We start from the raw sequence: 15,308 nt of genomic DNA on the forward strand, positions 1-15,308 counted from the left end.
AGCGCTCGGTAAATACAGTTGAATTAATGAATGAATGAAAGGTTGGACACAGGAGGTTCACGCTCTTAATTCCCATTTTACAGATGAGGTAACTGAGAAATGAAGTGACTTACCCAAGTTCACACAGCAGACAAATGACGGAGCTGGGATTTGAACCCACAACCTTCTGACATCCAGGCCCCTGTTCTATCCACCAAGCCACGCTGCTCTGTAGTGATATAGTAATAATAGTAATAGTAATGATAATAGTGATAGTAATAATCATGATAACAATAATAACAGCGGTATTTGTTAAGCACTTGCTATGAGTCGAAGACTGTTTGAAGGTCTGGGGTAATTACAAGATATTCAAATTGGACACAGTCTCTATCTCACATAGGACTCACAGTCTTAATCCCCTTTGACAAATAAGGTAACTGAGGCACAGAGAAGTGAAATAATTTTCCCAAGGTCACCCAAAAGACAAGTGGCAGAGTTGGGATTAGAACCCAGTTCCTTCTGACTTCCCAGCCCGTGCTCTAACCATTAGGAAACACTGCTTCTTCACAGTTTTCTACTCTCTTCTCCCACTATGGCCCAGCTCACACTCTTCATTTCTCTCAAACCCACTATTTCCTTGTTCTCATCTCCCTCACCTATGTGATCTCTTGCTCCCATCCTCCCTTCTGTTAGAGCTCCCTTCCCCTTCACATCCAGCAGCCCACACCTCTCCCCATCTTCATGGAACTTCTGAAATCTCATCTCCTCCAGGAGGCCTTCCTGATTCATCTTCATCTCCACATCTTCTCTCTCATCTCCGTGTCTTATACCTCATGCCCGCAACCACTACTTTAGTACTTCCAGATCACCCTAAGCACTTGGGTAGTCGCTCCTTTCCCCTGTCGTAGCACACAGACACACATATATATGTATGTATATATATATATATATATATAATTATATTCATCTTTATGTGTACATATATATATATATCTCCAATACTTCCTCCCCTTGGTAATTATTATTAGAGTCTTTCTCTCCTACTTCATTCATTCATTCAACCAAATTTATTAAGCGCTTACTGTAAGCAGCTTGATGTAATCAGCGTGGCTCAGTGAAAAGAGCACTTCGGAGGCAGAGGACATGGATTCTAATCCCTGATCGGCCATTTATCTGCTGTGTGATCTTGGCCAAGGCACTTAACTTCTCTTTTCCTCAGTTACCTCATCTGTAAAAGGGGGATTAAGAGCCCCATGTGGGTCAACCTGACTGCCTTGTATCTCCCCCAGCGCTTAGAACAGTAGAACAGTGCTTGGCACATAGTAAATGCTTAACAAATACCATTATTATTATTACTGGGTGCAGAGCACTCTGTGGAAAGAGCCTGGGCTTCAGAGTCAGAGGTCATGAGTTCGACTCCTGGCTCTGCCACCTGTCAGCTGTGTGACTGTGGGCAAGTCACTTAACTTCTCTGTGCCTCAGTTACCTCATCTGTAAAATGGGGAATTAACTGTGAGCCTCACGTGGGACGACCTGTTTACCCTGTATCTACCCCAGGGCTTAGAACAGTGCTCTGCACATAGTAAGTGCTTAACAAATACCAACATTATTATTATTATTACTAAGTGCTTGGGAAAGTACAATACAACAATAAACATTGACATTTCCTGCCCACAGTGAGCTCACAGTTTAGAGGGTGGGAGACAGACATCAATACAAATAAATGAAATGACAGATATATACATAAGTTTTGGGCGGCTGTTTCGGGAAGATGGAGGAGAGCAAAGGGATCGAGTCAGGGTGATGCAGAAGGGAGTTGGAGATGAGGAAAAATGGGACTTAGTCTGGGAAGGCCTCTTGGAGAAGATGGGCCTTCAATAAGGCTTTGAAGAAGGGGAGAGTCATTGTCTGTCAGATTTGAGGAGGGAGGGCGTTCCAGGCCAGAGGTAGGACGTGGGCCAGGGATCGGCAGCGGGACGGGCAAGATCGGGGCCCAGTGAGAAGGACAGAGGCAGCAGAAGAATGGAGTGCGCAGGCTGAGATGGAGAAGGAGAAAAGCGAGGTGAGGTAGGAGGAGACAAGGGGATGGATGGCTTTAAAGCCAGTGGTGGAGAAATTTTGTTTGATGATGATAATAATAATAATGGTGGTATTTGTTTAGCACTTACTATGGGCCAAGCACTGTTGTAAGCACTGGGGGGCAATACAAGGTAATCGGGTTGTCCCACATGGGGCTCACAGTCTTAATGCCCAATTTACAGATGAGGGAACTGAGGCACAGAAAAGTGAAGCGACTTGCCCAAAGTCACACAGCTGAGAAGTGGCAGAGCCAGGATTCATTCATTCATTCAATAGTATTTATTGAGCACTTACTATGTGCAGCTGTACTGAGTGCTTAAAATGGACGATTTGACATAGAGACAATCCCTGCCCATTGAGGGGCTTACTGTCTAATCGGGGGAGACAGATGGACAAAAACAAGACAATTTAATAGCAATAAATAGAATCAAGGGGATGGACACCTCATTAACAAAATAAATAGGGTAATAAAAATATAGACAAATGAGCACAGTGCTGAGGGGAGGGGAAGTGAGGGGGGAGGAGCAGAGGGAAGTGAGGGGAAAAGGGGGCTTAGCTGAGGGGAGGTGAGGGGGGGCAGAGAGGGAGCAGAGGGAGCAGAGGGAAAGGGGGAAACTCAGTGTGGGAAGGCCTCTTGGTGGAGGTGAGCTCTCAGCAGGGCTTTGAAAAGGGGAAGAGAATTAGTTTGGCGGAGGTGAGGAGGGAGGGCATTCCGGGACAGCGGGAGGACGTGGCCCGGGGGTCGGCGGCGGGATAGGCGAGAACGGGGGACGGTGAGGAGGTGGGCGGCAGAGGAGCAGAGCATGTGGGGTGGGCAGTGGAAAGAGAGAAGAGAGGAGAGGGAGGAGGGGGCAAGGCGATGGACAGCCTCGAAGCCCAGAGTGAGAAGTTTTTGTTTCGGGTGGAGGTCGATGGGCGACCACTGGAGGTTTTTAAGGAGGGGAGTGACAGTCCCAGAGCGTTTCTGCAGGAAGATGAGCCGGGCAGCGGAATGAAGAATAGACCGGAGCGGGGAGAGACAGGAGGAAGGGAGATCAGAGATAAGGTCCAGCCGGGATATTATGAGAGCCTGTAACAGTAAAATAGCCGTTTGGGTGGAGAGGAAAGGGCGGATCTTGGCGATAAGACCGGCAGGCCTTGGTGACGGATTGGATGTGTGGAGTGAATGAGACAGCTGAGTCAAGGATGACACCGAGGTTGTGGGCTTGGGAGACAGGAAGGATGGTCGTACCATCCACGGTGATAGGGAAGTCAGGAAGAGGACAGGGCTTGGGAGGGAAGATGAGGAGTTCAGTTATGGCCATATTGAGTTTTAGGTGGTGGGCAGACATCCAGGTGGAGATGTCCGGAGGCAGGAGGAGATGCGAGCCTAAAGGGAGGAGGAGAGGACAGGGGAGGAGATGGAGATTTGGGTGTCATCTGCATAGAGATGAGAGTCGAAGCCATGGGAGCGAATGAGTTCACAGAGAGAGTGAGTGTAGATGGAGAACAGAAGAGGGCCAAGAACTGACCCTTGAGGAACCCCGCCAGTTAGAGGATGGGATAGGGAGGAGGAGCCCGCGAAGGAGACCGAGAATGAATGGCCAGAAAGATAAGAGGAGAACCGGGAGAAGACAGAGTCCGTGAAGCCAAGGTGAGATAAAGTGTTGAGGAGAAGAGGATGGTCTACAGTGTCAAAGGCAGCCGAGAGGTCGAGGAGGATTAGGATAGAGTAGGAGCCATTGGATTTGGCAAGAAGGAGGTCATGGGTGACCTCCTTAGATTAGAATCCTTGACCTCTGACTCCCAAGCCAGGGCTTTTTCCATTGAGCCACGCTGCTTCTGTTTGATACAGAGGTGGTGGCTGGAGATTTTCAAGGAGGGTGGTGACGTACTGAACGGTTCTGAAGAAAGATGATCCGGGCAGCAGAGTGAAGTATGGACTGGACTGGGGAGAGGCAGGCGGTTGGGAGGTCAAAAAGGAGGGTGATCATCCTGACAGGAGAGGATGAGTGATTGTATTAAGATTGTAGCAGTTTGGATGGAGAGAAAAGGGCGGATTTTAGCAGTGTGGCGAAGGTGGGACCGACAGCATATACACATACATGTATCTCCATTACTTCCTCCCCTTCTTATTTACCATTAGTGTCTTTCTCTCCTACTTGATTGAAAACTCTGGGAGACAGGTATCATGTCTAGTACCTCAGCTGTACATTCCCAAGGGCTTAATACAGTGCTCTGTGCAAGGTAGGGGCTAAATAGATACTTGATCGATTGATTTTTCTGCAACTAAAGAGTGACCGATCAACCACTTTCCAATCAACTCCCTAGTTTGTTCATTCAATCGTATTTATTGAGCGCTTACCGTGTGCAGAGCACTGTATTAAGTGCTTGGAGAGTACAATTTGGCAACAGATAGCAGTAGTAATGGTATCATTTACTGAACACACACTGGGTGTGATGTGATGCTTGGGAAGTTTGGAATAATGAAGTGAAGTATTCCCTGTTCAGAGGGAGCTGGCAAACCAAGTGGGGAGACAGCACAAAATTATTTATAGTCAGAGAAGTCAAAGTAAATATTTGAGTATACAAATAATCCTGAATGCTGAAATGGATGAGAAGCAGCATGACATTGGGGATAGAGCTCGGGCCTGGGAGTCAGAAGGTCACGGGTTCTAATCCCGGCTCTGCCACTTCTCTGCTGTGTGACACTGAGCAAGTCACTTCCCTTTTCTGAGTCTCAGTTACCTCCACTGTTAAAAAATGGGGATTGAGATCGCGAGCCCCATGTGGGACAGGGACTGTGTCCAACCTGATTAACCCCAGCGCTTAGAACAGTGTTTGGCACCAAGTAAGCGCTTAACAAATTCTATAATTCATTCATTCATTCAATAGTATTTACTGAGAGCTTACTATGTGCAGAGCACTGTACTAAGCACTTGAAATGTAAAAATCAGCAACAGATAGAGACAGTCCCTGCCCATTGACGGGTTCACAGACTAATCGGAGGAGACAGACAAAAACAGTAGCAATAAATAGAATCAAGGGGATGTACATCTCATTAAAACAATAGCAATAAATAGAATTAAGGGCATGTACATCTCATTAACAAAATAAATAAGGTAATAAAAATATGTACAAATGAGAGGACGAGCACAGTGCTGAGGGGAGGGGAAAGGAGAGGGGGAGGAGCAGAGGGAAAGGGGGAGAAGGGGGCTTAGCTGAGCGGAGGTGAAGCAGGGGGTAGAGAGGGAGCAGAGGGAGAAGAGGGAAAAGGGGAAGATCAGTCTGGGAAGGCCTCTTAGAGGAGGTGAGCTCTCAGTAGGGCTTTGAATGATGATTAAATAAGTTCATAACTGCAAGAGTTATGATGGGACGATGGGATTCAAGGTGCCGGGTCATTTATTAGGGACAGCTTGTTGGAAGAGGTAGGATTTTAGGAGGCATTTGAAGGTGGAGAGTGTTGTGGTCTGTCTCTGGTCCGGAGGAAGGGAGTTTGAAGCCAGTAGAACAGCATGAGGGAGGGAATAGAGGCCAGAGAATGGGACAGTTGGCTTGGGCAGACCCAAGACAGCAGGTTGGGGAATAATGGGGAAAGAGAGCAGATGGGTCAAGGGGGCCAGATGGTGAAGAGCTTTGACGCGGATGGTGAAGAGGCTTTGTGTGTGTCTGTGTGTGTTGGTTTTTTGTGGAGAGGAGCAGGAATCCAGTGGAGGGTTTGGAAGAGAGGGGAGATGTGGGCCAAGCAACACTTTGGGAAGATAACCCGTGCTGCAGCGTGTGGAGTTGAGATTGGAGAGGGGAGAGGCTGGAGGCAAGCCGAGAAGCAGTGTGGCCTAGCGGAAAGAGCATGGGCCTGGGAGACAGAATCAATCCATCCATCCGTGGTGTTTCAACGGGTGGGATTTACTGAGCACTTATCGTATGGGGTGTTTGGGAGAGAACAATACAGTAGAGTTGGTATTCATTCATTCAATCGTAGAGAAGCTACATGGTGAAGTGGCTAAAGCCCAGGCCTGACAGTCAAAAGGTCATGGGTTCAAATCCCGGCTCCACTTGTCTGCTGCGTGCCCTTGGGCAAATCACTTCACTTCTCTGCTCCTCGGTTTCCTCACCTGTTAAATGGGGATCGAAACAGTGAGGCCCACGTGAGACAGGGACTGTGTCCAACCCTATCTGCTTGTATTCACCTCAGCGCTTAGTACAGTGCCTGGAACATAGTTAAGCACTTTAATATCATCATTTATTTCTTTTTATTTATTGAGTGTTTACTGTGTGCAGAGAACTGGACTAATCGCTTGGGAGACTGTAAGCTCTAGACTGTAAACTAGACGAGCTCTAGAGCTCGTCTCTCCACTCTAAGCTCGTTGTGGCCAGGGAATGTGACTGTTTATTGTTCCATTGTTTTCTCCCAAGCGCTTAGTACAGTGCTTTGCACACAGTAAGTGATCAATAAATACAATTGAATGAATGAATGAATGAATGGATGAGAGTAGATTCTAACAATGAACAGACACACTCCCATTAACAGAAAAACACAGTCTGGAGCAGGGGAGACAGATATTAAAGTAAATTACTGATGGGGGAATGAGGGAGTCTAGGGATAATAATAGAAATAATAATAATAATATTTATTAAGTGCTTACTACGTGCCAAGCACTGTCCTATTCCCTGGGGTAAATAGAAGGTAATCAGGTTGTCCCACGTGGGGCTCAAGTTCTTCATCCCCATTTGACAGATGAGGTAACAGTGACAGATGAGGTAACTGAGGCCCCGAGAAGTGAAGTGACTTGCCCAAAGTCACATAGCTGACAAGTGGAGGAGGCGGGATTAGAACTCATTAGCACTCTACCGAGACTGCTCTCTCTAAGGTCACCCACGACCTCCTTCTTGCCAAATCCAATGGCTCCTACTCCATTCGAATCCTCCTCGACCTCTCTGCTGCCTTTGACACTGTCGACCGTCCCCTCCTCCTCCATACCTTATCTCGCCTCGGCTTCACGGACTCCGTCCTCTCCCGGATCTCCTCTCGCCTCTCTGGCCGGTCATTCTCGGTCTCCTTCGCCGGCGCCTCCTTCCCCCCACCCATCCTTTAACTGTTGGAGCTCCTCAAGGGTCAGTTCTCGGCCCTCTTCCGTTCTTCATTTACACTCGCTCCCTCGGTGAACTCATTCGCTCTCACGGCTTTGACTACCATCTTTACGCAGATGACACGCAGATCTACATCTCCGCCCCTGTTCTCTCCCCCTCCCTTCAGGCTCTCATCTCCTCCCGCCTCTGGGACGTCTCCACCTGGATGTCGGCCCGCCACCTAAAACTCAACATGAGCGAGACTGAGCTCCTCATCTTCCCTCCCGAGCCCGGTCCTCTCCCAGACTTCCCTATCACCGTGGATGGCATGACCATCCTTCCCGTCTCTCGGGCCCGCGATCTCGGCGTCATCCTTGACTCGTCCCTCTCGTTCACCCCACACGTCCTATCCGTTACCGAGACCTGCCGGTTTCACCTTTACAATATCGCTAAGATCTGCCCTTTCCTCTCCACCCAACGTCTACCTTACCACTATGGGCTCTCGTTACATCCCAGCTAGACTACCGTGTCAGCCTTCTCTCTGATCTCCCTTCCTCCTCTCTCGCCCCGCTCCGGTCTATTCTTCGCTCCGCTGCCCGGCTCATCTTCCCGCAGAAACGATCTGGGCATGTCACTCCCCTTCTTAAACACCTCCAGTGGTTGCCCGTCGACCTCCGCTCCAAACAAAAACTGCTCACTCTAGGCTTCGAGGCTCTCCGTCACCTCGCCCCTTCCTACCTCTCCTCCCTTCTCTCTTTCTCCCGCCCACCCCGCACGCTCCGCTCCTCCGCCGCCCGCCTCCTCGCCGTCCCTCGGTCTCGCCTATCCCGCCGTCGACCCCCGGGCCGCGTCCTCCCGCGGTCCCAGAACGCCCTCCCTCCTCACCTCCGCCAAACTGATCCTCTTCCCCTCTTCGAAACCCTACTTAAAACTCACCTCCTCTGAGAGGCCTTCCCAGACTGAGCTCCCCTTCTCCCTCTACTCCCTCTACCACCCCCCCCTTCACCTCTCCGCAGCTTAACCCTCTTTTCCCCCCATCTCCCTCTGCTCCTCCCCCTCTACTTCCCATCCTCTCAGCACTGTACTCGTCTGCTCAACTGTATATATTTCCATTACCCTATTTATTTTGTTAATGAATTGTACATCGCCTCGATTCTATTTAGTCGCCATTGTCTTTACGAGATGTTCTTCCCCTCGACTCTATTTATCGCCATCGTTCTCGTCCGTCCTTCTCCCCCGATTAGACCGTGCGCCTGTCAAATGGCAGGGACCGTCTCTATCTGTTGCCGACTTGTTCATTCCAAGCGCTTAGTACAGTGCTCTGCACATAGTAAGTGCTCAATAAATACTATTGAATGAATGAACCCATGTCCTCTGATTCTCAAACCCTCCTTCCCAAGCAGTAAACTCGAGTCTCCGTCTTCGATTCTCTCGCATGCCGCTGCTGCCCAGCGTGGGTGAGTTTTGACTCGTAGCCGATGGCCTTCCACTTGCTAGCCACTGCCCAAGCTAGGAATGGAGTGGACAGGACTCTGCTTCGCTCTCCCTTCCGTAGCCGAGACTGGTAGAGGACCGGAAACTCTCCAGGTGTGACTCTGAGAGGGGATACATATCTGTAATTTTATTTATTTATACTGATGTCTGTCCCCCCTGCACTAGACTGCAGGCTCAAGAAATGTGACTGTTTACTGTTGTATTGTTGTACTGTGCTCTCCCAAGTGCTTAGTACAATGCTCTGCGCATGGTAAATGCTCAGTAAATACAACTGACTAAGCCCCTCTTTTCCACTGCTCCCCCTCCCTTCTCCTTTGCCCCGACCCACTCTCTTTACTCTACTTCCCCTCCCTGCCCCACAGCACTTTTGTATATATGTACATATTTATAATTCTATTTATTTTTATTCATGATGTGTATATATTGATAATTCTATTTACTTATAATGATGCTACTGATGCCTGTTTACCTGTTTTGATGTCTGTCTCCCCCCTTCTACACTGTGAGCCCACTGTGGGCAGTGAGATTCTGTTGATGAATCGTACTCTCCCCGGCGCTTAGTACAGTTCTCTGCACACAGCGAGCACTCAATAGATACAATTGAATGAATGAATGACTGAATGAATATCATTATTATCATTATTAAGAGGAAGTGAGCTGGCGTCACTGGGAGAGCAAGAGACAGGGAGAGTTCATGCTGCTAATCCTGGATGGGCAGAGGGCTCAGAGAGGGATAGGAGTGGATCCCTGGAGGAGCGAGGCCTCCTTCCCCAGAGAGGAAAAAGGATGTGAGCCCCGGGAATTTTCCTGGGAAGTACAGAGGGTCCTAGCAGGAACAGTTTGGGATCGAAGGAAAGGAAGTTCAATCTGAATTCGCTCTGGTCGTTACCTTATTAAGACTACCTTAAACGTTGTAATAATAATAATTGTGGTATTTTTTAAGCACTTACTATGTGTCAGGCACTGGGGTAGATACAAGATAATCGTGTTGGCGCAGTCCCCGTCCCAAATAGGGCTCCCAGTCCAATCTCCATTTTACAGATGAGGTAACTGAGGCCCAGAGAATAATAGTAATAATAACTATGATGTTTGTTAAGCACTTACTAACTGCCAGGCGCTGTTCTAAATGCTGGGGTAGATACAAGGTCATCAGGTTGTCCCACGTGGGGCTCACAGTCTTAATCCCCATTTTACAGATGAAGGAACTGAGGTGCAAAGAAGTGAAGTGACTTGCACATGGTCACACAGCAGGCAAGCGGCGGAGCTGGGATTAGAACCCAGGACTTTGCTGCTTGTGTAGATCCTAGATCTTGGAGTCTGCTTGTAGTAGGGGTTGGAGGGGAAGGTGACAAGCAGAGCCCCAGGAAAAGGGTGAAAAGGGGCCTTAGGCTAGTCCCGGTTGACCTCTACACCTTGGGGAGACGCCTTCCATCGCTGTATTATTATTCATTGTTCTATTGTCCTCTCCCAAGTGCTTAGTACTGGGCTCCGCACACAATAAGCGCTCAATACAAATGATTGAATGAATTGAATAAATACAATATACAGTATAACGGACACGTTCCCTGCCCACTCCGGGATATCGTCCAGCTCACCTGCTGGACTGTAATCTCCTTGAGGGAAAGGATCTTGCCTTCCAACTCTATCCCACTCTCCCAACCACCTGGTACAGCGCTCTGTCCAGACTAAGCACTCAAGAAATACCAGTGATCGATAGGTAGAAGGAGCTTTTGGGGGACACCCGTGTTTAGAGAGTGAGAGCCAGCGGAAGAGCCAGCAAAAGAAGACGAGAAGGAGAAGGCAGAGAAGGCGGAGGAGAACCAAGATGGTGATCTTTTAGCAAACCAAGTCCTGATGGTGTGTTAAGGAGGAGGGAATGATCCAGAGGACCAAGGCAACGGGATAATAATGATGATGATGATATTTTTTAAATGCTTACTATGTGCCAAGCACTTATCTAAGCGCTGGGATAGATACAAGGTGTCTCACATGGGGCTCACAGTCATAATCCCATTTTACAGATGAGCTAACTAAGGCACAGAGAAGTTAAGTGACTTGCCCGAGTTCACACTGCAGAAAAGTGGCGGATCCGGGATTAGAACCCAGGTCCTCTGACATTGATCCATTCAATGGTATTTACTGAGCACTTACTATGTGCAGAGCAGTGTACTAAGCGCTTGGAATGTACAGTTCGGCAACAGATAGAGACAGTCCATGCCCAATGATGGGCTCACAGTCTAAGCGGGGGAGTCGGACAGCAAAGCAAAACAGAACAAAACAAAATGAAGACAACATCATCAAGATAAATAGAATCAAGGGGATGTACACCTCATTAACAAAATAAATAGGGCACTAAATAATATATACAAATGAGCACAGTGCTGAGGGGAGGGGAAGGGGAAGGAGCAGAGGGTGGAGGGGAGGCGGAGCAGAGGGAAAGGGAGGCTCAGTCAGGGAGGGCCTCCTGGAGGAGGTGAGCTCTCAGCAGGGCTTTGAAGAGAGGAAGAGAATGAGTTTGGCGGAGGTGAGGAGGGAGGGCGTTCCGGGTAGGCGGGAGGATGTGGCCCAGGGGTCGAAAGCGGGATAGGCGTGAAAGGGGGACCGTGAGGAGGTGAGCGGCAGAGGAGCGGAGTGTGAGGGCTGTGATGGAGAAGGAGAGGAGGGAGGGGAGGGAGGAGGGGGCAAGGGGATGGAGGGCTTTGAAGCTAAGAGTGAGGAGTTTTTGTTTCGTGCGAAGGTTGATAGGCAACCACTGGAGGTTTTTGAGGAGGAGAGTGACATACCCAGAGCGTTTCTGTAGGAAGATGATCCGGGCCGCGGAGTGAAGAATAGACTGGAGTGGGGAGAGACAGGAGGAAAAGAGGTCAGAGAGGAGGCTGCCACAATAATCCACCCGGGCTCTTTGCACTAAGCCACACTGCTTCTCTGGACCATAGGGAGTTGGTAGGGTGACAGGGGTGGTAATAAGAATAAATAATTATGGCACTTAAGTTCTTACTATGTGCCAAGCACTGTTCTAAGGTCTGGCATAGATATCTCCCACTGAAAGCTCACCTCCTCCAGGACGCCTTCCCAGACTAAAGCTCCCTTTTCCTCTGCCCCTTCTCCCCTCCCATTGCCCTGACTCCCTCTCTCTGCTCTTGTGTATATAGGTACATATTTACTATTCTATTTATTTGAATAATGAAGTGCATATATTGATAATTCTATTTACTTATAATGATGCTATTGATGCCTGTTTACTTGTTTTGATGCCTGTCTCCCCCCTTCTAGACTGTAAGGCCGTTGTTGGGTAGGGATTGTCTCTATCTGTTGCTGAATTGTACTTTCCAAACGATTAGTGCAGTGCTCTGCACTCAGTAAGCACTCTATAAATACGATTGAATGAATGAAGACACAAGTTAATCAGGTCGGACACAGTCCCTGTCCAGCATGGGTCTCGCAGTCTTATCGCCATTTTTTACAGATGAGGGAAATGAGACCCTGAGAAGTGAAGTGACTTGCCCAAGGTCACACAGTAGACATGTAGGATTAGAAACCAGGTCCTTCTGAGTCCCCAGGCTCTTTCCACTAAGTCACGCTGCTTCAGCAGAGACAGTAGTCGCAGGGGTGGTCAGCTACTGACCACCAATGGATGCCATCGAGGGGATAAGCCCATGTCATCTGGAGTGGTCAATACCAACCAACCCTGCAATTAGCCATTCCTAGACACCATACCTGGCTGCCCTCACATCTCCAAAAGAGACCCCAACAGCAGTTTGACCCCAGAGCTGAGACCGGTCTCTTCCCTGGACATGAGAAGCGGCATGGCTCAACGGAAAGAGGCCGGGCTTGGGAGCCAGAGGTCATGAGTTCGACTCCCGGCTCTGCCACTTGTCAGCTGTGTGACTGTGGGCAAGTCACTTCACTTCTCTGTGCCTCAGTTACCTCATCTGGAAAATGGGGATTAACTGTGAGCCTCACGTGGGACAACCTGATTACCCTGTATCTACCCCAGTGCTTAGAACAGTGCTCTGCGCATAGTAAGCGCTTAACAAATACCAACATTATTATTATTATTATTATGGAGCCCGGGCCTGGGAGTGGGAAGGTCATGGGTTCTAATCCTGGATCTGCCACTTGTCTGCTGTGTGGTCTTGGGTAAATCACTTCACTTCTCTGGGCCTCAGTGACCTCATCTGTAAAATGGGGATTAAGACTATGAGCTCCAGGCGGGACAGGGACTGTGTCCAACCCAATTTGCTTGTATCCACCCCAGTGCTTAGAACAGCGCCTGACACATAGTAAGGCTTAATAAATACCACGGTTATTATCATTATTGTATCAGGGATGGACATCCGCCTGGGAAAGGAAAGGAGAGATTCTGGGAATCTAGAGCCGATGTCTAAAGGCTGGGAAGGAATGGATACGCTCTTTCGGTCTCAGAAGAGGCTAAGTCGTCATGGGTGGTCTCCAAAGCTTCCCTCCAGCTGGAGGGAAGACATCCCGTTGCCATAACAACCCAGGCGAGCCAGAGGAGCCTCGGTCTATGGCGACTCTGGCCTCCGGGTGGACGCCGCACTGCCTCGCCTCATCTCTGTTTCCAGAAATGTTTCCCACTCTGATTTCCGCCGAACTCTGCCCGAACTGGAGCTGGACTCTGACCCCCGGTGGGGTTGGCAGCAATATTGGCAAACTCCTCCTCCTCCCACTGCTTCGGTAATGACTTCCAACTCTGCTGATTCAGAAACCCAGAAAGGAGTTTTGGCTTCTTGTCAGTTACCCTGACTAAAATTCTTTACTGGTTTACTTTTTTCAACAACAAAAATAATAACAATGATCGTGGTGTTTGTTAAGGGCTTACTATGTGCCAAGCACTGGAGTACAATCAGAGTAACAAGGTCAGACTCAGTCCCTGTCTCAGCCAGGGCTCACAGACTGATGGGAAGAGGGAAGAGGATTTTATCGTCCGATTACAGATGAGGAGAGTCAGTCATTTTTATCGAGTGCTTACTGTATGCAGTCATTTCTACTCACTGAGCACTTACTGTGTGCAGAGCACTGTAATAAGCACTTGGGAGAGTACAGTATAGCAATATAACAGACACATTCCTTGCTCACGATGAGCGTACAGTCTAGAGGACAAGCTTACAGTCTAAAGGCGACGGAGAAGGGAGTGGGAGATGAGGAAAAGGGGGGCTTAGTCAGGGAAGGCCTCTTGGAGGAGACGGGCCTTCAGTAAAGCTTTGAAGGAGGAGAGAGGAAATGTCTGTCGGCTACGAAGGAGGAGGATGTTCCAGGCCAGAGGCGGGATATAGGCAAGAGGTCGACGGCGAGATAGACGAGATCAAGGTACAGAGAGAAGGCTGGCATTGGAGGGGGAAAGTGTGAAGACTGGGTTGTAGTAGGAGCGGGTAAGATGATGGATGGCTCTGAAGCCAATGGTGTGGAGTTTCTGTTTGATGAGGAGGTGGATGGGCAACCACCGGAGGAGTGAGGGAATGTGGCCTGAATGTTTCTGTAGAAAAATGATCTGGGCAGCAGAGTGAAGTATGGACCGGAGTGGGGAGAGACAGGAGGCCGGGAGGGCAGAAAGGAGGCTGATGCAGGAATCAAGGCAGGGTAGGTTTAGTGACTGTATTAACGTGGTAGCCGTTTGGATGGAGAAGCGTGAATATAAGCGATGCTGTGGGAAAACTGAAACACAGAGAAGTTAAGGGACTTGCCTTAAGTCACACAGCAAGCACGGAGCAGAGGTGGAATTAGAACCCAGGTCCTCTGACTCCCAGACCTTTCTGTGCTCCAACAACTAGGCCGCGCTGCTCCCGAACTAATCTTCAGTCTCAATTTTCCAATTCAGACAAATCCTACTGGTGACTACTCATTCATGCATTCATTCATTCAATCATATTCATTGAGCACTTGTGTGCAGAGCCCTGAACTAAGCACTTGGGAAAGTAAAATAGAATAATAAATGGATGCATTCCCTGCCCACAGAGAGCACTCCCCAGAATAATGTAGTGTAGGAAACACCTGGACAACAGTTATATTCCCACTGCGCGGCTCAGTGGGAAGAGCCAGGGCTTCGGAGTCAGAGGTCATGGGTTCGACTCCCGGCTCTGCCACTCGTCAGCTGTGGGACTGGGGGCAAGTCACTTAACTTCTCTGTGCCTCAGTTACCTCATCTGGAAAATGGGGATTAACTGTGAGCCTCACGTGGGACGACCTGATTACCCTGTATCTACCCCAGCGCTTAGAACAGTGCTCGGCACATAGTAAGCGCTTAACAGATACCAACATTATTATTATTATCACTGCCTCCTGCGATGACCCAGTGCAACAGTGGTGTAGACAGAGGCCGCCCTCCTACTTGGGAATCAGAGGTGAGGACGTCTGAGAGGTATAGACAGAGACCACCCTCCAGATTTGAAATGAAAGAGGAGGGGATCGGGGTCCTGTAATAAAAATGATAACAATAATGATTATGGTATTTGTTAAGTGCTGACTAGGTACTAAGCACTGGGGTGCGTACAAACAAATGGGGTTGGACAGTCCCCGTCCCACATGGGGCTCACAGTCTCCATCCCCATTTTACAGATGAGGGAAATGAGGCCCAGAGAAGTAAAGCGACTTGCCCAAGATCACCTAGCAGACAAGAGGCGGCGCTGGGATTAGAACCCATGACCTTCTGACTCCCAGACCCGTGTTCTTGCCACTAGGCCAAGCTG

This window comes from Ornithorhynchus anatinus, chromosome 4 (genome assembly GCF_004115215.2).
Source record: "Ornithorhynchus anatinus isolate Pmale09 chromosome 4, mOrnAna1.pri.v4, whole genome shotgun sequence".
NCBI classification, from domain to species: Eukaryota; Metazoa; Chordata; class Mammalia; order Monotremata; family Ornithorhynchidae; genus Ornithorhynchus; species Ornithorhynchus anatinus.